At 46.3% G+C, this 24,695-nt stretch overlaps 1 protein-coding gene across 7 annotated transcripts in view; it reads right to left on the minus strand.

The window, feature by feature from the left end:
• Positions 1–24,695, minus strand: part of SCHIP1 (schwannomin interacting protein 1) — a 686,877-nt gene that overhangs the window by 116,926 nt on the left and 545,256 nt on the right. The window lies entirely within an intron of this gene.

Here is a 24,695-nt window from a genome sequence, read left to right on the forward strand (position 1 = left end):
GGAGATGAGGGAGGGAATACAAGTGATGGTTAACTTTATGTATCAACTTGGCTAGGTCAAGATGCACAGTTGCTTTGGTCAAATAGCAGGCTGGACATGGCTGCGATGGTACTTTCCTGATGTGGATTAACATTTACATCTGTTAACTTTGAGGAAAGCAGATTAATCTCTAGAAAGTGGGTCAGTCTCATCCTATCAATTGAAGACAAGAGCAAAGACTGAGTCCCCTGAAGAGGAATGAACTCTGCTTCCAGACGGCCTCTGGACTCAAGACAGCAACAGCACTCACTGGAATTTCCAAGCCTGCCCACCTAGACTTGCCAGCCCCATACAACCGCATGAGCCAATTCCTTAAAATAAATTTCTTCCTCTATACACACACACACACACACACACATTCTAGTGATGCTGTTGCTCTGAAGCACCCTAACTCTTACGGGGTGAGGAGGGTTCACAGGTTTAATACATGTGTCCCACATTAAGAGGAAGATTTTACATGTGGGGTGTTTTTCTTTTCCCCAGCATGTGTGCTCAGTGCCTACTATACAGCAGATAAACTCTCTATAAACTCTGGATGAATGAATGAACTATGGTAAACTCACTGAGAAAGGGAAGTGGATAACTTGACCCTGAGACAGGCCAATGGAAAATGGTTCACCTTGAAGGATACCCCCAATAAATTCCTGTGGGCAATAAACCTATCATAGGAATGTTCTAGAGTGTATGGATGAATCAGGAGGAAATCACACTCAGGACCTGTGATATCTTTGTGTTTAATGTCTTACAAGAGAAGACTGCTTGACATTCAGCAAGTCATTCTGAAGCTGTTGGTCCCAGCCCCAGAACCCACTGTTTTCAGTGCAATGACTACCTCTTGTCATTTCCATTAAGCTTAGTTTGTCTCTAGAAAAAGCATTTACAGTAGATTCTTACCAGTATGCTATTTTTCTGGAAAGAGTAAAATTGAAAATATAGTGTCAAATAGTATCTTTTTTAGGTCTGCCCCAAGACAGTAATCTAAGAATGTGCTTCCTTGAAAAGGGCACAGAATTCACAGATGTTCCAGTTACACTCAACAGGGGTCAGCTAACTGGGAGCAAAGTCAGGGCTGTCTCCAGACTGCAGGGACTGTGCTGACACCTAACACCACTGAAAGTGGGCCAAAAGTCATCTCGATCAGATTATTTTAAAGCGTTCTGGGATGGTAACTCTAGTTGCCACACACAATCAGAAAATGTAAACATGCCTCAGTTAACTTTCTTCATTCCTTCGACCTAAGCCTAAGTCAGGGTTCTTTGAAACTATGACAGGTGTTTGGTGCTGGCTGGCCAAATTCAGGCTCAGAAGAGGGGAACTGGTGCAAACATAGTAGATGGCCAAAAAGGGGGACTCCACGTGTGTATTCTCAGTACAGAAGTCAGCCCTTAGGCTGAATTTTCAAAAGCCCTGTTAAACCAAAAAGCAGTTCTCCCAGAAGAAAAAAAAAGCTAAGAATCTGTTTGTTGGATTTGTTCTCCAATCATATATATATATATATGTATAACATACATAACATATACACATATATATGTATAACATGTATATAACATACATGTGTGTGTGTGTGAGCAAAGGGATTCATTATTTCAGTAGGAATCCATTCAGCTCACTGAGCGCTTCCCAGCAGCAGGCTCTGGGCAGGACCCAGGTAAGGCTGACCACCACTCCTCATCCAGAGAAGGAACACACGGGATTCAGCAGGTGTGTGTGAGATATGCGGGGGTAAATAGTATTGAAAAAGCAGAGGGAAATCACTCAGCAGCATCTAATGTTTACAAAGACAACCAAAACCCAGCAAAATGCACAGGAGGGCAGGCACAGGTTCCCACTCCACATCACACCACTAGAGAGCTACTCTGCAATAGATCTTGAACTATGGCACTGTGGATGTGGAATTCTAACTCAGCCACTTCCTAGCTGCGTGAAAGTCACTACATCGTCCTAGGTCTTGTTGCTCTCAATCGTTTTACTGAAAAAATGGATACACACTGTGTTCCTTGGTACAGGATCAGAACCAAAGTCAATCCCCAACAAGCCTTCTCTACGGCAGTCAACACCAAAGCTAGTCAGTCGCACACCTATCCACACTCCCTTTGCAGGCTGTGTCTGCTTGGGAGTTTTTTTCCTTTTTTTTTTTTTTTTTTTTTTTTTACAGGCAGAGTTAGTGAGAGAGAGAGAGAGAGAGAGACAGAGAGAAAGATCTTCCTTTTCCATTGGTTCACCCCCAAGTGGCTGCTACGGCCGGTGTGCTGCGCCAATCTGAAGCCAGGAGCCAGGTGCTTCCTCCTGGTCTCCCATGCGTGTGCAGGGCCCAAGCACTTGGGCCATCCTCCACTGCCTTCCCAGGCCACAGCAGAGAGCTGGACTGGAAGAAGAGCAACTGGGACAGAATCCGGCACCCCAACCAGGACTAGAACCCGGTGTGCTGGTGCCGCAGGCGGAGGATTAGCCTAGTGAGCCATGGCGCCAGCCCGAAAGTTTTTTTCCTTCAAAACTTACCTCAAGGGGCTGGCACTGTGGCACAGCAGGTAAAGCTTCTGCCTGGAAAGTCAGTATCCCACATGAACACTGGTTTGAGTCCTGGCTGATTCACTTCCTATCCTGTTCCGATCCAGCTCCGTGCTAATGTTTCTGGGAAAGCAGCGGAAGATGGCCCAAGCACCCCTGCCTTCCAGGTGGGAGACCCAGCTGAGTTCCAGATTCCTGGCTTCGGCCTGGTCCAGCCCTGCCTGTTGCAGTCATTTGGGAGTGAACCAGCAAGTAGATCTCTCTCTCTCTCTCTCTCTCTCTCTCTAAGATTTACTTATTTGAAAGGCAGAATGGCACAGAGATTTTTCATCCTCTGGTTCACTTCCCAAATGGCTGCAAGAGCTAGAGCTGAGCCACGCTGAAGCCAGGAACCTGGAACTCCAATGGGGTCTCCCACATGGGTGGCAGGGGCCCAAGCACTTGGGCCATCTTCTGTTACTTTCCCAGGTGCATTAGCAGACAGCTGGGTCAGAAGTGGAGTAGCTGGGACTAAGTGCCCATATGGGATGCTGGTGTCACAGATGGCAACATTACCCTCTGCGCTTCAATGCCAGTCCCTCAAATAAATGTATCTTTAAAAAAATCTGACCTCAATGCTCCCTTTAGTTTTTACAAAAATTTGGGGTTTTTCAAAAGAAAGGGATCATTCACTTATCTGTATTTTTTCTTGTGCACCAAGACCCCAAAGAAGAGTCTGCGCACTGTTACTGGCCCAGCTGAGGGTTAATTCTGCTGACGCCCACCCCCACACATGCACACTTAACTCAGACGTCTCTGAGTCAGTTCTGTGCTTCTGACTGAAAGTGAGGAACTAAAGCATGATTTATGACCATTGCTTCTCATCACATGTCAGCTGCACCAAATGCATTTCTCAGCGCATTTCCTGGGGAAGACAGACTCATGGACATTTAAGGGAAAGAAAAGAACTTTCATAGGCATGCAAATGCCTCTTAGAGGGATTAGCGACAACTCAAATCCACAGGGATCCCCTTCTGGTTAACCCTGAGTCATCTGAGAAGTATCTTTTAATTACACTACACCTTGACGAGGGTGATACAGATGCTTAGACGACTGTTATAAAAAGAGAGTTCGAGCCAATTTAGAGGTTAGGAAATGTCCATAAAATTTTGCTGGAATAAAAAGCGGACTTTAAAGCTGACTTTATTTGCTAAACAGGAGATCCATGCTGAAATCTTTCTGACTTACATAGAATAATCAGATTTGGCTTCATTTTGTCTATAAACAGAAAGGGACAGCTGGTGAGTGAGTCTTCCAGGTATCTGTTGCAGAGTTTAAAAGTCTTAGAATAAAAATAATTAGATCTTATATTAAGCCTTATTAACAGCAAAGAATGCAATGATGATTATTTTCTTTCAGAAAGGAAGCAAAACATCTAATTTTCCCTTTCAGAGAGACAGACATGACCAAGTGCATATTTTAAACGGTCAGACTCTGGAAAAAGAAATGCACATATGACAAAGACACAGAAGATGTGCTGAAATTTCCCAAATATTTGTGTCCCAGAAATAAACCTGATGATTTCGACCAATTTGTTTCACATAAACCAAGCAGCCATTATGAAAGCAGAAGCTGTCCCTATGATGGACAGCTCTTTTGTTTCTGCAAACAGCAGCCTTCAGCCTGGATGTTTTGTTAAGATTTCTAAAAGCCTCTTTATTATTCAGATTGATTAGGGAAATACATTTTTCTCTGGACCCTATGGGAGCTGCTTTTTAAGGAATTACTTGTGTCGAATTATACCCTTCTATTGCAGCACTTGAATGGATACGTCATGCATAACTCACACAACTCGCCTGCTCCCTACTTCCCAAAGAAGGCCAGGGCCCTGCGGGGTACCAGCCTGGTGTTCATATTCAGCCCCACACAGCAGCATTCACCAGGGCGAGGCCGCTGGCCGTCAACTCCTGGCTCTTAGTCAATATTTAATCACAGCGCAGTTACGGAGAGAGAAGGAAACATTCCATCTCCCAATAACATGCCTCTAATATGAAAAAAGCTTTCATTACATTTATGGAAGGCTGGTTATGCTTTTTAGAAAAGCTATCAAATTGAGAAGTTGCACAACTGTTCCGATACGGCATTTTAAGTACATTGTCATTGGTAGGTGTATAAAATGAATAATACTTGTGATTTTTTTTTAACTATTACAGAACTTTGAGTTTTCCCTATAATCTTTTTATTTTATTTATTTATTAATGGAGACAGGTGTTTGGAGAAAAACCACAAAATCTTTTTCTAATTCAAAAACAGCACCAGTTCAGTTTCCAGGCTACAAAAGCAAAGAAGCCACAGACAGGAGAAGTCAGCTTTGCTACTTTGACTTAGTATTAAAGCTTTCACAAGGGGCTAGTATTGTGCAGGTTAAGCTACCACGTGCAGTACTAGCATCCAAAATGAGAGTCAGTCAGAATCCTGGCTGCTCCTCTTCTGATCCAGCTTCCTGCTGATGCACCTGGGAAAGCAATGCAAGTTGGCCCAAGTGGCTGGGCCCTGCCATCCACACAGCAGACCCAGATGGAGTTCCAGCCTCCTGGCTTCATCTTGAACCAGTCCCAGCTGTTGTGGCCATTTGGGGAGTGAACCAGTGGGTGGAAGATCTCTTTCTCTCTCTCTATAACTCTACCTTCAAGTAAATAAATCTTTAAAAACCAGCTTTCACAGTTTTGTTCTGGATAGAGATTTGTAAATACTTCTCTCAGATCTAGCATGAAGCTATAAAGCCACTTACTTTCCCACTTATTCTAGGGGCTAACTTGAAGAACACAAGCCACAGGTTCAAGGGGAAGAGTAAAGGAAATTCTTGGGAGATGCCACTGTGCCGGGGAATTCGTCCGCCTTTGCTTCCTGTGTAGTAAACAGCTCTTCTGAAGATCTGGTCAGCTGAACTGGAGTCACTGAGCCCTTTCCACGAGACCTGCACTGTTCCATAGGGAAGGCGGCACGTTGCTTACAGCATCAAGATGAAAGGAAAACAGCAGAGAAAGTGAGCGCCATGCAGGGCATCGGGGTAATAAGTATTGAAAACACCTTAGCTCAAAGGCACACAGTTTTTCTCTTTCATTCTTTCTGCTAATCCACGACCAGATGAACAGGTGTGGACTTGCTCAACTGCATGGCATGTGGCAGGAAACATTTTCACTTCAAAGTTGCAAACCATATTTGACATTCAACAGCTTTTCATTGTGGATGGATAGAAGAGAAAATTAAGCCTTACTTCAGCTCATTACAATTCACTGGTCACGCTCTGCATAGTAATGTATGTCCCTTGGCTCCTAACCAAGGCTCCCCAATCCAATCATCACACATCAGCTGCATGGGGGCAGGAGGGGTGTCCTCTAACCTTCCAGCACCTGCCTGCAAAGCACCGAGAATCCCAGAAGGAAGTCCCAGGCTGGAGCATGCACCCATGTGGCTGGCATCCGAATGTTCGACGTCCTGGCCCCGATCCTGTTGGTACCTGGCACTTCAACCCCTCTGCCCCATCCTGGGTTAGTGAGCATTAAGGTTCAGGTAGATCCTGAGCAACTCACTGGGGCAAAGCCTGGGACTTCTGCATTAACACAGCCTCGGCGCACAGCAGTCAGCAGACCTGACAGAACCAAAACATTCAGTAAGTTCTCGGAGCCCAAGGAGTTTAACACGGATTCACTCCCAAACTCCAAGAGCTTCTTCCCACTGATTCCCTAAAAGCCTCCATTCTCCACCCTGCCCCAGCTCTCCGGGGAAAAGAAAACAGCATTGCAGGAATTGTGCCTATTATTAAACTTCCTGCAGCATAATTTTTTTTTAATTTACCTCAGGAAGACTGCAGGATTGTCTTATTGGGTACGAGAAGGCTTTGAGAAGCAATGGGAAGTTCCACTAATAAGGTGCACACTGGGAGGCCAGGGACGTGTGTGCTAGCGAGGAGGGTATTGTGGCCTTAGATTCCTCGAACCTTCGCACACTCTCTCTGCCCCAGGGCCCTCAGCTGGCACGGCTCCAGCCATCCCATTCTTGGGGTCTCCACTCAGCTGTCGTCCCCCCAGCACTGCTCCGCAGGTGGCCAAGTCGGTCTCCAAAGTATCCAGAGTCTCTCTTTCGTCCACTTATTACAGACATTAAACACTAACCGCGGAATGTGTTTGCCGTCTATCTCCCTCACCAAAATAAATATGCCGTTGGGGCAGGGATCACAGCTCACTCGTCTCTGCCAGAGTCATGCCCAGTGCAACTACTGAAAAAATAAAGAGATGACTGTTGAGTGAATAAGTACACAAATGGACCCCCCCAAAAAATCCCAGAGGGAAGTGGGTGCAGCTGCAGCTTGAGCTCCTCGGCTTCTCCTCACCCAACTCTGTCTCCCTTCCTGGTCCTTCGAGCGAGTGTCTCTTTGTAAGACCCTTTGCCACTGCCACTGCTGAATGCAGTCTCGAGATTTCTGGGAAGAGAGCACTCCCGGAGCTCTGGCTCCCAGAGCTCGCTGCACACGTCCCCGGCTGCCTGTAACCTTAAGGACCCACAGTCTCACTCTACATATACATGACATCAATTTGCGAGGACCAGCTGGCAGGATCTCATGGGGCAGGCACTCAGCCTGTGTTTAAGGTGCCCACAGCACATAGGGGAATGGCTGGGTTTTATCCCCACTTCCAAGTTCTGACTCCAGCTGCCTGCTAATGCAAACCCTGGCAAGCAGTGGTGATGGTTTAAGTAACTGGGTTCCTGTTATTGGTGTGGGGCATGAGTTCTTGGATCCTGGCTTTCATCCACCAAAGCCCAGGCCACTGTGGGCATTTGAGGAGTGAAGCAGCATATAGGAGCTTTCTCTTTCTCTTTCTAAGGAAGAAATAAAAATTAAGAGAGAGAGAAAGAGAACAGAATTCTGACTACTCTGAATGCCCCGTTTAACTTCTCTGGGCCTCCCCTAAACCTGAGGATGATTACGATGTCTTCACACCAGTATAGAGGGTGAGTTTTTATTGAAGCCTGAAGGTCTGGACAGACACAACTTGTTAGAAGTAAGGACAGAGGTGGTAGTAGGGGCTTCAAAGCAGAAAGAAGAGCATAATGCCACGCATTTATGTCCAAATCAATTTTCAATTAAAAGGAAAAAGTCTTGCTTATGAAAAAATCCTCAAATAGAAACACATAGGCCTAAGAGAGTATTGTGTATCTGGAGATACTCAGATTTGGCCACAGGTATAAGTAAAACAACCAGTTACTGCGTGATGAAGGTCAGAGAGGCTAACTGCTAAGTACTTGGCACAGTAGTTTGTAACTGTTTGCAACATTGGCATCTCATATCAGAGCGCCCGTTCAGGTCCTGGCTGCTCCACTTCCGATCCAGCTGTTTTACCATTCCTGCCCATTTTCTAGTGGTGAAGGTGGACGGGCCTGTGCCACGGACAGGTCCTGTCCCAGGAAGTAACTGCAGGTCAGGTTTAGTGCTCACTGCTGCACCTCCTCACGGCATCACTGCTCTCTCAGGCAGTGCCTGCCACACCTGAGTGTTCCTGTGACTTCCATCAGCCTCCCATGCTGGCTCCAGGAGGCACGCTGTGCGGTATCACAGTTCCCTGTCAGCTGTAGCTCCTCCCACCTTCCACACCTAACACACACTAGGCATTCAGTGTCTGACTCAAGCTATGAAGAAAAGATAATGACATACATTAAGGAAATTGTTGGCAGACATCATCTTGCAAACTATGCTTTGTTGAAAAACTTCATATACGCAATTTTGAAATATTTTAACTCTTGCTCCAAAATGGATTCAGAACATTTACCCCTTCAGAATTCAGGGACTCGCTACACGTAAAATACAAAGTTTCCACAAATTTATTTCACATTAAAAATACAAGCTGTAGGGTATGCTTGTGGCCTAGAGGTAAAACATGGGGTAAGGTGCCCACATGCCACATCGGAGTGCCTGGGCTCAATTCTCAGCTCTAGCCCGATTCCAGCTTCTTAATAATGCAGACCTCGGGGGCAGCAGGTAATGCCTGAAGTAGTTGGGTTCCTACTAGCCACATGGGAGACCTGTGTGAGCTCCCAGCTCCCAGCTTCAGTCCCAGCCCAGTCCTGGCTGACGTAGACATCTGGGGAGCGAACCAGCAAAAGGGAGGTCTTTGTATCTCTCAACGGAATAAATAATTTAAAATACAAGATTTATATCCTAATGCTAGCCAGTTTACCTTAATAAACATAAAGAGGCTGCTGTCTCCATTCCAGAGCCTGTAGATAATGACGTCTGTGTACAAAGTCTCAGCTGCGTCAAGAGCATGTGTCTGGAACAAAATCAGAGTACTGGGTACATCTGCAACTTCAGCTGAAAGCACTATGTCGGCTCCGTGTTTGTATCCAGGTGTCAACACTACCCTATCCAGAGACTGAATCCCTACATAGGTCAGTTAGGCTTTCGTCCTTCCCAAGGTTATTGCTGCCTTCCCTTGCTTTGGCTTACCACCCCATAAATGGGCAGGGTGGGGACTGCGGGGGTCAAGGAGGGATTATGTGGACAAGATTCCCTGGGGCAGGATGTCGATGTGGCAAGATCCACTAATGACACCCTGAACATCACTTCTGCAGATCTCAACTTGGGTTCTGAGTCAGAGACTGCTTGCTGTTACTGCTCTGGTCCCTGATTTGCAAGTGATACAACCAGCACCAACTGCAACCCAAAAATCAACAGGAGGTGGACAGCGCAGCAGCTATCTTGGAAGCAGAAGAAACCAAGGGCAAGTCAGGCAGCAGAAGTCAGGGCCACACTTTATGTCACGCAGTTAGCAGCAGTCACCACTGCAAGGGCCTCTACTGTCCCTCGGGACCTGGCACAGAGTCCTACACTTAAAAGTCCCCCGGGGGCTCTTTCACCTGGAGCAGGGCCAGGCAAGGAGGAGCTGGGGTGAGGTTCCCAGGACACGAGCTGGCCAGCGATGAGTGCCCTCCCACCTAAAACACGCACCACCAGGAAGAGGGCCTAACAGGTGGCTGGGAGTTATTAGGAAGGATAACTCATGCTGGGCACAAAAAACATGCACATCCGCTCTAGGAGGGAGAACCTGAGCATAGGGAGGCTGTGGTGCCGGCGTGCCCTGCCCTCAATCAGCACCTGATGAACCTCAAGAGAGCACAGGACTCAAAACTTCCTGGTCTAGAAAACAGAGTTCTGGAGACAGAAATGTTTAGTTGGCGCTACCATACTCCACAAAACGTTCAACGTGTAATCAGTAAAAGAAGTCCAAGCATCCTCAGGAGGAAACCCCCGATCCTGTCAGCCCCACCAGGACATCCAAAGGCAGAGAGTGAGGAACTAGAAGAGCCTCTGTCCGAGAATTCACTGAGTTGGGGCTCTCCTCTCTTGGCAACAAAATGATGCCTCGTGCCCACTGGTCCTTTGGTTTTGGAAATCCGGGTCATCCCCTCAGTCAACAAACACTGGACATCCCAATGGGGTGATTTCCTGACCTGTTCCCCCGCTGCTGGAGTCTCACACCTCTTTCCCCACCATTCCTGCTCTTCGAGAGAGAGCTCCCAACACATCCTCAAGACTTCATTGACAGCAGGTAGCAAGCATTCCACAGGCAGTTTATCCATCTGTCAGTCAACGGTCCCCTGGCCCCTCTGCCACACCTTTCACCTACACACTCACAGCCTTCCCAATCCCACCAGAAACTTAATGTTCAAGAAACCCATTCCAAAGGCCAAAGCTGTTGCCCAAAGGCTTGGATGTTGGGGTGCCAGGTAACATTCCAAACAGCGACACCGGTGGCAGTGGACTGGCGGGGCTTACTTCCGGTCCTGGGAACTTGCGGCACAGGTGAAGCCTGAGGAGGCAGGGAGGGTGCGTTCCTCTCTGGACTCGCTCCTCCTAACATTTGTCTTCTCCAGCAGGCAGCTGCAGAGTTCCAGGCAAGGCAGCCTGGTGGGAGATGGGATTACAGACTCCTCTTCAAGAGGCATTTGCAAAGCAAATACACCAGCATGCTTTTACTTAGACTTCACACTTGCTTGAGACGACTTTGGGGAGAGGTGATGCAAAATATGGAGGGACCCAACTCTGCCCATTTCAAGTCACAGCTACAAGGATATACTATTTATTACTTTTGTTGAACAGCTTTTTTTTTTTTTTTTTTTTTTTTTTTTGGACAGGCAGAATGGCCAGTGAGAGAGACAGAGAGAAAGATCTTCCTTTTTCCATTAGTTCACCCCCCAATGGCCGCTGTGGCCGGCACACCGCACTGATCCGAAGCCAGGAGCCAGGTGCTTCTCCTGTTCTCCCATGTGGGTGCAGGGCCCAAGCACTGGGCCATCCTCCACTGCCTTCCCGGGCCACAGCAGAGAGATGGACTGGAAGAGGAGCAACTGGGACAGAATCCGGCACCCTGACCAGGACTAGAACCCGGTGTGCTGGCACCGCAGGCGGAGGATTAGCCTATTGAGCAGCGGCACCGGCTTGTTGAACAGTTTAACACAGACTTATTAACTTTAAAATCCAACATAGGAGCTGGCACTGTGGCACAGCGGGTTAAGCCACAGCCTGGGACACCGGCATCCCACATGGGCACTGGTTTGTGTCTAGGCTGCTCCACTTCTGATCCAGCTATGTGTGGATGTGCCTGGGCAAGTGTTTGGGTCTCTGCACCCACATGGGAGACCTAAAAGAAGCTCCTGGCTTCAGGCTGGCCCAGCGCTAGCCATTGAGGCCATCTGGGGAATAACAAGCAGATAGAATGTCTCTCCCTCTCTCTTTCAAAATAAATAATTTTTTTTAAAAATAAGATTCAACATAAATCTGAATAAAGTCTGCAGTTGAAGCAGCAGTATCATGCCAACATTCATGTCTTAGTGCTGACAACTGTACCATAGTTCTGTAAGATTTTAACATTCAGGGAATCTGGTGAAGAGTATTCAGGAACTTTCTTTACTATCTTTGTAACTTTTCTATAAATCTAAAACTATGCCAAAATAACGTTTTTAATAACGTTAATATGAGGTATGCTTCCTACTTTCCTAAAGAAAAGCGAATAAATATCCCAAACTTGAACGGCTTACTTGAAATCTATGATGACTTTTTAACTTAAAGCCAGTAGGCTCTAGGCAGGAAAAAAGTCCCAAACTCCATACTTTCAATGGGCCCTCCTCAATATTTTGCAGTAATGGGGCAATGAAATAAAATCTCAATACAATGCAGCAATGAAGTTTTATTGGACTCTGAGTAACAGCAATTTTGTCAAAACTCATTACCACCACTTTTGGAATTAAATGCTCTCAGACAAGCTTCCAGTAGACAAAAGGGCTGAGGCCACACACATTTCCTGCAGTCAGTGTGTGTGTCTCTGTGTGTGTGTGTGTGTTTACATTAAGATAACCTGGTCTTAAAGAGTGCTTCCCTTTTCATTACTCATAAATAATGAAAAATAAGTCATGATACACTTCCCCGAGTCCAAATGATAAATTAGCTTTTGAACTGCTTTGAAGATGAAAGAGAAAAGTAAATGCTAATGGGATGTGTATAAAAAAATCAATGAAAGAGAGATAGGTGTGCAGTACCTCTTGTGTTTTCCCCTGGATGTTATTATTTTTAATTATTTTAAGCACTGATGGAAAGGGAAAAAAAAGCTACCCTGCTGTCAATGAACAGGAACAACACTCTGGTGGGTTTTCCGCCCGAAGAGCGCTCCCTTCCAGAATGTCACCAACCCCGCCTTGCTCCACCTCACCCCCACTTCAGGAGAGGCGCTTCACCTCTCTGGGTCTCAGCTTCCTCATCTGTAAGGTGACTGGAGGTCGGGTGAGGTGTGCGCTGGGAACCTAGTACCCTAAAAGCTGTCTTTTCAACCACAGACCAGTTAGCCCCACAAATGTCTGCATGCATTTAAAGTTACTTGCCAATGTTTAACAGCCACGATGGTTCTCATCCACTGCCGGGTCATGGACTTCCCCCTATCAGAATGCTGACTCTGCTCTGGCATGGCGACAAAAGCTTGTGAGTTTGCCACCCTTGCTCGGGAGTCCCTTCCAGCTCTCATATACTGACTCCCAGGGTGACTGTTTACTAATGAGGCAGAGCTCCGATGCAGCTTCTCGCACAGTGGGACTTCTACAGGGGGTTTTCATGTGTCACTACAGGCACAACAATGGTACGTTAACTCTGAGAGTCTCTGTATGAAACTCAAGGAAAATAAAGCTAACATTTAAATCACTACATCATAGCAGAGCAGGGGTCCCAAAGGTTTTAAAATTGATGCTGCCTAAAGTTGTCCTTCTAGAATGAGATCTTATTTTAAGGGCTATTTGGGTCAGACTATGGGGCCACTGTGGGCCAGACAGGACTCAGATCACTGGTTATATAACTTAAGTGTTCAAAAATAAAATCCCAGTGCTCCATTCTCTTATTCCCCACAGAACTGATTTTGAAGCGAAAAACACAAAGGACAGAGCATGTGCGATGTAGTTGCTCATCAAGTGTCAGACAAGGTCAAAATGGACCCAAAATTACATAACAGTGCACAAAGGGAAAAAAACTGTCTGCAATATTCCTAAGTAGGATAGCTTTTAGCTACTGGTGCCACGAACAGAAACACAGGCAGACTAAATTGGTTTTGAAACTATTTGAAAACACGTTATTTTTAGAAGAGTGTAGATTAAGCCTCTCAGTTCTTTTCTAAGAAGATACTGCACCAGTCTCCCAGAGGGTTAGCCCCTTCTTATTTTGGAAATAAATTTAACACTATTCTTCCTTTGGGTGAGTAAAAAGGGTACGAGCTTTTACGCTGCTGAGCTTGACATTAAAAATATCCCAGGCATTTTATGACATAGCAACCTCTCTGTTTTTGCTTTATTTTATAATGTTGTGATCTCAAATCTAAATTTGTAACACTGCCGGAGATCTTAGGAATTATGAGGAAATTATTTCAATCCCTTTAAACTTTCCCAGACAGCAAATTTCTCTCCATATAAGGCAAACCAAGAAGAAAGCAGCGTCAAGTTACAGGAGTTCAGCGGCTGCCGTGACTTACCTTGGTTTTGTCCAGGCACGCGCACAGACCAGTGGTGAGCAAGTGCACCCTGACCACCACCGGCCGGCCAGGGAGGGGGCCTGGCTTCCTCTCTGCATCCTCAGAGCAGGAAAGGGCCTGGCCACCAGAGGTGCCCAGCACTAGAAGAGACGCTTTCCTAGGGACTCAGCTGGTCCCGTGTACACACAGAAGGGCAAACACTCGGGCTCATGAGCAGGCAGGCGGGACTCTAGAGGAGGAAGCAGTGGGTACGCTCTGCAGAGGGGCGGCAGTGCTCTGCTCAGCTGAGGCCTATGCAGGAGGCACTCACTGGAGGCCGGGTGCTCTGCTCTGAACATCCAGGAACCCACCCGAGGATAATGCAGCATCACTGTCCCTCCATCTGGAGAAGGAGGCCCAACCCACACTTTGCAGCTTTTTGTAATATCTTGTTAAAAAAAAAAAAAACTCCATAAATAACTAAGACATTTAGTTCTACAAGGACATTTTGGAGGGATCAATCATCCCTATTAGGACATGGGCAATAAAACCCTCTGGAATTGACAAATTTGCAGAAATCAGCTGCTGACTAATATGCTGCTTCTTGTAATCCATAAAAATGGAAGCTTTCTCTTTTTTTTGGTGTATCATGCTAATGTCTCAAGGAAGAAAGATTCACAGTCCCTGTCATGAACCATAAATACTAAGGGGCTTTGAGGGATGGAAGAAAGAAAAAGATGAATGTGATATTGCTGATGATGGATGTACCAAAAAGGGCATTCAGTTACAAATAAATATAAGCTCTTTGGGTGCAGATGCATGGGTATCAGTAAAATGTGCAGATACAAGTTGCAATTATTAGGAAATTTGATATACACAACTAGGTTGAAGGAAAAAAAATTTAAAGATGCATTTATTTCTTTATTTGACTTACAGATTTACAGAAGGGGAGAGAGAGGGAGGGGAAGAGTTCTTCCATCCGCTGGTTTACTCCCTAGGTGGCCACAATGGCCAGGCTGAAGCCAGGAACCAGGAGCTTCATCTGGGTCTCCCATGTGGGTACAGGGGCCCAAGGACTTGGGCCATCTTCCATTGCTTTCCCAGGCCATTAGCAGGGAGCTGGATTGGAAGTGGAGCAGCCAGAGCACAAACCAGTGCCCACAAGGGATGCCAGGGCATCACAGGCAGCGGCTTTACCTGCTATGCCACAATGCCCACCCCTAGGTTGAACAGAATTGATACCCCTGTAGCTTCCAGTAAGTTTTGCTTTCTTATAACCTCCTATCAGATGTAAATAAAAAATAGGTTTACAGGACTTTAAAAGAACTATAAACCTGGGCTGTACAAACACTGGTGGAGCTCAATCCTGGCACCTGGGTATTTCCTAGCCTAAGCCTTCATCTTTTTGAATTACTGATATTTGATGAAGAAAATATCACCACACTAGAAAAAAATAGGAATAACCTACACTGATACAAGTATTGAAAACCAGGTCAGGTGGAGAGACTAAAATTAGGTGAAGTGTATGCATGAACTAGAAGATAATGACAGGTGTTAAAGACTGGTGATAAAATATTCTTGACAAAATTACAACAAATATATACAGAAAATGGCAATTATTCACAAAAGGGAAGTAGCAGCCCAAAGCAAAGCAAAGCAAAGCAAAAAACCCAATGAGCCGCGAGTATCTGAAACAACTTGAAGGGAGAGTAACAGCTAAGCCACCCCAGACCCGACAAGAAGAATTAGTAAGGGCTGAACCCTACAAATGGAACTGGGAACCCCAGAAACATCCCACAGGCGAAAAAACACCCAAACACATCTCCTTGTCTTTACGTTTCCTTTTCTATTCCTCACTTCCAGCCGTATTCTAAACATGCTAGGTGTGTCCGAATTTAGACTATTTCATGAACCCCACAAATACTTGGCTTCTAGTCCTTCTTTGCTTTTGCTATTTTTCTTGGGGTACAACAAAATATCCAGTTAACACTCTGGAAGGAACACAGTAAGCCTGCACTTGTGGGAGGAGCCACACAGGGACATTCTCTTCCCCTGCTCTGATTCCAGGACCCCCCAACCCTGAGTGTCGTGATGGGCTTTTGTAAATGGAGGCGACAAGCAGAGAGGTGACTCGAACCCTCTGTGCTCCCTCCTCTGCCCCCTGCAACTTTTGGGTTCCTTGCAAAGTCCAGTCTCAGTCGTCCCTAAGCCCCTGTTGAGTTGCCCAATGCTGAGAAAGGAGGGGGCTGTCCAGCTCAGCCAAGGTGCTGACAGCTGGAAAAGGAAAGGCGCCACGGGGGAGAGAAATGCCAGGCCAGGGAGCCCTGCTCTGCTGGTAGAAATATGCACAGTGATGAGCTGAAGCCCCAAGGAAGGAAGAGAAGAAAGCGATTTTCTCAACCGTTCCTGACAGCGTCCATTTCGAACAAAGAAAAAAGAAGAAACAGTAAATGAAAATTTTCCTATCAAGGGATGAAAATTAGAATCTACTTCCCTGTTTTGGAAGATCTTAAATGCTGAGATTGGAGCTGTCCTCCGAACTTGGTTTTGGAAACACCTGTTATTAAAACAAAGAAAAAAAAAAAGTGGCACCACCAGCCAAGAAGGGCAGAGTTCACTAAAAGTGGGAATTGAGTGGGATTCGGGGCCTGGCACGGGGGCAGGCTGGGGCAGGCCTGGGCAGAGGGAGCAGCGCAGGCTTCCTCGTTAGAGCACAGGGAAGGTTTGATCGTGACTTCCCAGATGCTTTCTCTCTCTGAAATCCTACTGCTTTTCCATGGGAAATACTCCTGTCCACAGAAGTTGGGCACAGAAGAGACTCCCAGGAAATGACAGGAAAAAGTGTCACCTGTCCTCACAGCTCAAGTGGCACAAAGCAGGGAAGAAAAGGCATTTGGAAAAGACTGTTTGGTAAGACCACTTTGAAAATAAGAAAACAACATCATTCATTTCTTCAGGGGAAGAGGTCCAGGAGCATAAACACATTTCTGTTTTTCCATGCAAATGCAATGCCATCATGTTTAGATAAGCTTTTTCTTTTTTAAGATTTTATTTATTTATTTGAGAAGTAGAGTTACAGACAGTGAGAGGGAGAGACAGAGAAAAAGGTCTTCCATTCTCTGGTTCACTCCCCAAATGGACACAATGGCTGGAGCTGGGCCGATCTGAAGCCAGGAGCCAGGAGCTTCTTCTGGGTCTCCCACATGGGTGCAGGGGCCCAAGGACTTGGGCCATCTTCTACTGCTTTCCAGGCCATAGCAGAGAGCTGGATTGGAAGTGGAACAGTATGGACTTGAACCAGTGCCCATATGGGATGCCGGCACCTCAGGCAGCAGCTTTACCGGCCATGCCACCACGGCAGCCCCTAGATAAACTTTTAAGAAAGCACCTGAAATTACTATTATGGGCACTAATAAGAAAGTTAACAGTGTAAAAGCTTTGAGTGAGTTAAAGAACTAAACAGAAAGGCTGGTACAAAATGTATTAAGCAGTTTGACCCAGGTTCTCAAGGGAATGTGACTGTAGTATGTGTGTACAGGTGTTTGACAGGGACAAGGGACTGCACACAGCTTCAAAGAACAGAGATCACCCATGGGCAGGTAACTGAGAATACAAGCCAACGAATGCTTGTGATGTCCCCCAAGGAAGCTGGAAGCAGAGGCAGACCTCTGTCAGGCAGGAGACTGTAGGCAAGACCCTGAACCTTGCTGGGCTCAGTTTTCTCATTTCTAAAACAGAAATGGAATTGTAACTGCCTTGTTCAGTTTTCTGAAAGCCTTTTAAAATGCATGTACAAGTAAACATGGAGTAAGATGTTTGAAAGAAAGAGAGCCTGTTCAAAGTTGAGATGATCTGGCCAAGCTTTCCCAAAGGTGGGGTCTTAAGTCCCAAAGAGGTGGGCCACAGGGAAGCCCAGTGATGGGCAATGAGGTGGACAGCAGGTGGTGGACCTGCTACTGAGCTACTATTGGGGCTTCCAATGAGTGAGGAACTAGGGAATGCCAGAGAGCAACGGAGCTAGAGTTGAAGATACAGGCAAAGTCGGAAAGAGAAGGAGGAAGACAACACGATGCTTGTGGTAAGATGTTCAAAGAACTCAACAAGTGCATGATGACAACATATGACTTTCAGATGTACACCCTGAAGTTTCTTCTTGGGATGTTTAAAAGGTCCACTGACTGTTGAGGCAAACATCTGGCATATACTGGATTGGTTGGGCTCAAGTTGCAACTCTACCCTGATTCTAGGTTCCTGCTAATGTGTACCCTGGGAGGTAGCAGGTGATAGCTCAAGTAGTTAGGTCCCTGTAATCCATGTGGGAGACCTAGATGGAGTTATTAGCTCCCCGCTTCAACCTGGTCCAGCAGGAGCCACTGGGGCATTTGGGGAATGCCAGGGGATTGGATAGCTTTCTTTGTCTCTCTGCCTCTCAAATGAATTAAAAAAAAAAAAAAAAAAAGGATAATAATGTGTAAACCAACTAATAGGTGAAGATTTCTTTTAATCCAACTACAACATTTCAAAAGGCAGTTCTACAGTATGATGTACCCTTCAATGGCAGCTTAACTGCACGCACACACATACACACACACACACATAGCCCCAGGACAAATATGCTATTGTTAAAATTTGGAAAACTGTTCAGTTGTGTTTTACCTGCAACCTATTTTTTTAAAAGCCCAACCATCTCTGTTCAGAAATCTTGAGTATATGCTAATGAAAAATAAAAAAATCAGCCTACATTAGAAAAGTAGGCAAAGAACTCTTCCTTCTGGTAAAGATACTTGAAGGGAAAAGGCTGTAGTACAGAATACATTTAGCCTGGGAAATTTCTAGTTTCAGTAAAAACCTACCACACGGTGTGCCCTCTACCAGGAACAAGTGACAGCTGCGTAGCACAGAGAATGTCTGCAATGTCACGTCCTAGGCTGCCGGGTCACGTAACTTATTAAACTTATAAACCACACTATATTTTGCAGGAATACTAAAGACATCTTTATTCTGGCTATAAAAGCAGGAATTCACGTAATTTAAACATAGCCCAAGTAACTAGGGAAACAAACTATTCAGCCATTCAAGCTTGTTTAGTGCTGCCGTTGACAGGGAAGGAGTAACCAGGCTGTAATTCTTACAGAATAATACATGGAAAATAACCTGTAATTAGTATCATTCTAGGACGAAATGTAGGTAGTTTAAAGTTTGCTACTCGCTAATAGTATAAACAAATAAAAAGACAAATTATTTTCAAGCGTTTTGGAAGTAACTTCATCAGGAGAATTTGCTTTCAATTAACGTGTCAATTAAAATTATTCTCATCTTCTCATTAAGTGAGGAAAATGCACCTGTCCGGGGCACTAAAATATAATAAAACAACACTTAAAATGTGTCAGGTTTACAAGCAGAACTCATCTATAATTTTAAAATGATTTCTTTTTGTTTTCAAACAACTGGTTTAATGACTTTGGTTGGGTACAACATGTGATCCTATTGCTGTTTCTCTAGTGCGGTCATTAAGAGGGAGGGGAACAGCTACTCCAGTCACCTGAAGGGAGACATGCTGCAGAGCACCAAAGATGCTGAGGGAACAGAGAGACAGAAGGGAGGGGGGCCGAGGTTCTAGTCCGTGCACTAAGAGTCATGGCAATGGCAACAGAAAGCACGGCTTCTTTGGAAGACAGTGAGGCAGCTTCTTATGAAGCTAAACACACACCTGCCACAGGATGCTGCTGCCCTACTCCTAGATATTTACCCAAGAGAAATGAAGTGGGTACTTCCACGCAAAGGCTTGGTGAATGTTCATAGTGCTTTTATTTGTTATGGCCCTCATCTAGAAACAATCCAAGCATCCATCAGCCAGTGAATAAGGTATATCCATGAAATGGAAGGCTACTCCACCACTGAAAGGACAAGATCAATATCATAACATGCGTAGTAACTCTCAAAATAATCACCTGTTGAATGAAAGAAGTCAGACAAAAATGAATATATACTGTATGACTCTACTCCATGTTAATTTTAGAGAGTGTAAGATAATCTACAGTATAAAAACCAGATCAATGATTGAGCAGAGGCAAGATGGGGGCATAACAAAGGGATGTGAGAATACTTTTGGGGGTGCTGGGTATGTTCATTATCTGCATTTAGGTGATGGTTTCACGGGCATCTCAAAATTCATGCATATGCCATACATATGACTCACATTAGTCAAAACTTATCAAAATATAATTGATTTCAGTTGATAGTATGCCAATTATACTTCAATGCAACTATATTTAAAGAAAAGAGTCACAAAGAGAAAAAAAGGGACTGAGTTCCCAGAGACTGACAGAATAGGCTAAGCATGGAGGAGCAGAAGAAGAGCCCTCAGAAAAACCATGCAGAGCCTGTGACATGGCATTGTAAGTTAAGCAGCTTCTTGCAAAAGCCGACATCCCATATGAGCACCAGTTCTTTGAGAAGGCAGCAGGGAATGCTCCACTTCCGATCCAGCTCCCTGCTAATGCACCTGGGAAAGCAGCAGAAGATGGCCCGAGTGCTTGGGCTCCTGCATCCACATGGGAGACCTGGAAGAAGCTCCTGGCTTCAGTCTGACACAGCCCCTGTGTTGAGACCATTTGGGGACTGAACCAACGGATAGAAGACCTTTCCCTGGTCTGTCTCTCTCTCTCTCTCTCTCTCTCTCTCTCTCTGTAACTCTGCCTTTCAAATAAATTTAAAAAATATTTCAATTTAATTAAAAGAAAAACCATGGAGAAAAAGAGGTGAAACAGTATTCCACTTAGGAAAAGGAGGACACTGAGGCAGGGAGTTCTCCAATTCTACTTAAAGAAGTCCCAGGAACAGGAGGGATTGTGATGCAGGGAAACACCAAGGTCTTAGAGAAGCAGAAGAGAAGAGAAAGTCTACTGTTGGGGGCCAAACAGGGAAACTTGAACAGAAGCTCCTGGTTTTCCCCAAGACAATCCAAGCCAGCTCACCAGAGTCTGAGTAAGCAAGGAGGTAGGAATTGCGTCTGAACAAAGACATCAAAGGCCCTGATATGCAGAATCTTTCTTCCCTCTGTGGATGGCCCGTGAGCAGGACTGTTCACAGGGACACTGGACAGGGCAGGATGCCCAGGAGCAGGGCCACCCACCTGGAGGAGGGTGTCTCTGGCAGTAGTCTGGCTTAGTGGGTGGAACCTCTCACCCTCTCTGCATAAGCCAAGCATTTGTGCCAGGCACAATGTGAGTTACTGTGAGTTGCACAGACCTGCTGCTCTGGGGGTTGGGCCACCTGGGGTGACACAGGCCTGTCACGGTGCCCCCAGAGAAGGCAGCATGGAATGGAGTCACCAGAGTGTGTGCTTCAGGGCTCCTCGGGTCCCCTCTGAGCTCTGACAGTTCCAGACAGCATCTGGGCTCCAAAGGAGAGATTAAGTTGCTCAAACTCATCACAAGGTAGAGGTTGGCCTGAGGTTTATTTATTTATTTATTTATTGACAGGCAGAGTGGACAGTGAGAGAGAGAGAGAGACAGAGAGAAAGGTCTTCCTTTGCCTTTGCCGTTGGTTCACCCTCCAATGGCCACCACGGCTTGCGCACCGCACTGATCCAAAGGCAGGAGCCAGGTGCTTCTCCTGGTCTCCCATGGGGTGCAGGACCCAAGCACTTGGGCCATCCTCCACTGCACTCCCGGGCACTTGGGCCATCCTCTACTGCACTCCCGGGCCATAGTAGAGAGCTGGCCTGGAAGAGGGGCAACCGGGACAGAATCCAGTTCCCCGACCAGGACTAGAACCCGGTGTGCCGGCGCCGCAGGCGGAGGATTAGCCTATTGAGCCCGGCGCTGGCCTGGCCTGAGGTTTTAAATCCCACCCACTCACTGTGGATTTTCAATCTTTGCCTCACTCTGCCTGGATTAGGGCCAGCTGACATCTGACACGGTTGAGGCCTCAGTCTTCCTTTGGAGAGTGACATGGCAGTGGTGAGGAAGAGTGGGCCCCGTGCTCCGCGGAACTCAGCGCTGTGCTATGGAAAACAAAACAAAGCTGCCCGTGAGCAGAGGCAGTCCTGGGATTTCAATCCCGCCCCAGTGCCTCTCTGCTTCATCCTAAGGAACCGGTCATCAGGAAATCCTTTGTTATTTCAGGAAAGTGGGCGCTCCTACTTCTCACTTCAAGTTGTTTTACCACTAAAGAGAGAAAAACACATGTTCTTGTGCCAGAAGCAAGGTCAAAACCCTTTCCATTGCTTTTTCACTGAGCTCTTGGGCAAATCACTTACCCTTCCTGGACCTGTTTTCTCAACTATAAAACAAGGGGGCCAGATTGAAAATGGGGCGTGTGCGACTTACAAAACTCCCTCTCTCCCTTGCTCCTCTTTCCTCCCTTCCCCACACATCTGAAAGTCTACTACTTTCCAGGCACTAGACTGTAGCAATGAAAAGACAGGCAAGATCCCTTCACCTCAATTTCAGAAAGACCGCAAACAAGGAGAATGGCGCAAGCCAATGTCAGGGGGTGACAAGCACTAGGAAGACAACACACAGGAGTCCTGGTCTGGGGTGGAGTGCTGGTACTTTACCAGGCCAGAAGCAACCTCTCTGAGCTGGCAAGAGGTGAGCTGATCTGCAAGGCAGAGATGGCAAGCACAGTTAACATCAAGCGCAAAAGCCCTAAGGTGGAGGGGGCGGAGAAGTTCTCTTGATGAAGAAAAACTACCCCTTCATCTGCTCTCCCCCTCCTCCTGGTATGCATGACAGCCTCCTAGGTGTATTTATACACACCATTTTAAAGAACAGCAAAAAACACATGTGCTTTAACAATGCCCTCAAGACAGGCCTTGTCTTCTACACGGCTCCTTCGCTAGCCTCAGATTTTCTGCACTCATCATTGTACAATCTCCCGTCCTTTTTTTTTAAATCAGTGGTTTTCAAACTTTTCTGACAGCACTCCATAGTGAGAATTAAACTTCATATTGTGACCCAAAACAAAACCGCCACGCTCAAGGAAGGAAAGTATCACTATAGTCTTAGAAATCTGTATTGAACTACATTAAACCTGTTTTCTTTATATTAAAAAAATAATAAATTTTTAAAAATCCACCAAGCTTATCGTGACCAGGTGGCAGACATGGTAGTATGGTAGCCCACTCTTATTTCTCTACCTTAAATGCTAAGGTGATTTCACAGGTAACTGAAGTCTGAAACACACATTTTAAACCAATGTAGACTAGCAGTTTCATTCAGACACAAACTCAAATATGGGAAAGTTTGATATTAACTGCCCCCATTTTCCTATTCACAGACTTGCTTTAAAGCCATGGAACAGGGTTGGCACTGTGGTGTAGAGGGTAAAGGTGCCACTTGCAGTGCTGGCATCCCATACAGGTGCCAGTTCGAGTACCGGCTGCTCCACTTCCGATCCAGCTCTCTGCTGTGGTGTGGGAAGGCAGTGGAGGATGGCCCAGATCCCTGCATGGAAGACCCTGGAGAAGCTCCTGGCTCCTGGCTTTGGATTGGCGCAGCTCCAATCATTGTGGCCATCTGGGGAGTGAACCAGCAGATGGAAGGCCTCTCTCTCTCTCTCTCTCTCTCTCTGCCTCAGCCTCTCAGTAACTCTGCCTTTCAAATAAAATTATTCAATTTGAAAGTTAAACAGAAAGAGAGAGAGAGAGAGAGAGAATGAGAGAGAGAGAGGCCTTCCATCTGCTGGTTCACTCCCCAATGGCCGCAATAGCTGGAGCTGTTCTGATCCGAAGCCAGGAGCCAGGAGCCAGGAGCTTCCTCCAGGTCTTCCATGCAGGTGCAGGGGCCCAAGGACTTGGGCCATCTTCCACTGCCTTCCCAGGCCACAGCAGAGAGCCTGATCAGAAGTGGAGCAGCCAGGTCTTGGACCGGCATCCACATGGGATGCTGGTGCTTCAGGCCAGGGTGGTAACCCACTGCACCACAGTGCTGGCCCCAATATATAAATCTTTTAAAAAAAAAAAAAAAAAGCTACGGAACCTGTGGAAGAAACATCCGGAGTGGGGTGGGGTGGGAGGAAGAAATCCAAACATGCTAACGGTTCAGTAGGTGAGGAAGACTGACCAAAAAAGGAAAGAGTCCTTTCTTCACAATAACAAGAGAAGAGGTGTGTGTGTGTGTGTGTGTGTGTGTGTGTGGTGAGGGGCTGGCAGGGGTCTCTCAGGGAAGTCGTTGCCTTTAAGGTCCGGGAGGAGAGGCCGCCTGTATTCCCACCTCCCCTCACCAGAGTGAGGACCCACAGGGACACAGGAGTAACTGCTGCCCTGAGAACCACAGGGGGTAACAAGTGAATGTTTCTCTTCCTGAATGTTTCCCTTCCTAACTTTTGTCACCATGACAAAGCCTAACTTTGCACAGACTTGTATGGGCAATTACTGCACTTTCTTGGAATGTGGAAAGGCCGTGGAGAGGAAGTCCTGTGTCAGGTCCAGGGAGGTTAAGGAGGTATTTTTCTCAGGCAGTACAGAGGAAAAGGATGTTTTTTCTATCACAAGGTACATACAAGACATCACAGTGGCTATAATGGAAAGATTCTATGTCTGTTCATGGCCATGGTAAACTTCCAACAGCTGGGATTAAAATGAATGCGTTAATTTAACAGGTAGTTTCTCCAGGGACACTAACCAGTGGGCTCGCCAGCCAAGGGCTCCCAGAGAAGCCAAGCCAATTTCTTGTAAAAACGCAGTTACCATCCTCACCCTTAAAGTCAGAAGTGCACGCACCCAATTTCCAGGAGCCCTGGGGCCGCGGAGCCAGGGAAAAATTACACCTGCAAGGCAAGCATTTTCCCATCCTGCTGCACAGCTGTCCCACACCCAGCACCGCTCATTTAAACCGTGCCCCCAGGCCCCATTTAGGAACATCATTAACGACTTCAAACTACAACTGTTGCTTTATCTCCAAACAATGATAAATGAGGGAGCTACACTCGTGATGCTTTTAAGTCATTTATCTGCTTTCCTCTCCGGGGCAAAAAAAGATCTCGAGACAAGAAGGAACCTGCCAGGGCTTCTTATTAGGGATGCAGCCCTTCGTCCCCGCACCGTCTGGCACTCCTGAACCGAGGCAGTAGCCTCCAGGAAGGAACTGTAAGTGGCTCCGTTATCAAGGAGGGAGTGAG

The sequence above is a fragment of the Oryctolagus cuniculus genome, chromosome 4 (assembly GCF_051225735.1).
Source record: "Oryctolagus cuniculus isolate XC-2025 breed Fujian yellow rabbit chromosome 4, ASM5122573v1, whole genome shotgun sequence".
NCBI lineage: Eukaryota > Metazoa > Chordata > Mammalia > Lagomorpha > Leporidae > Oryctolagus > Oryctolagus cuniculus.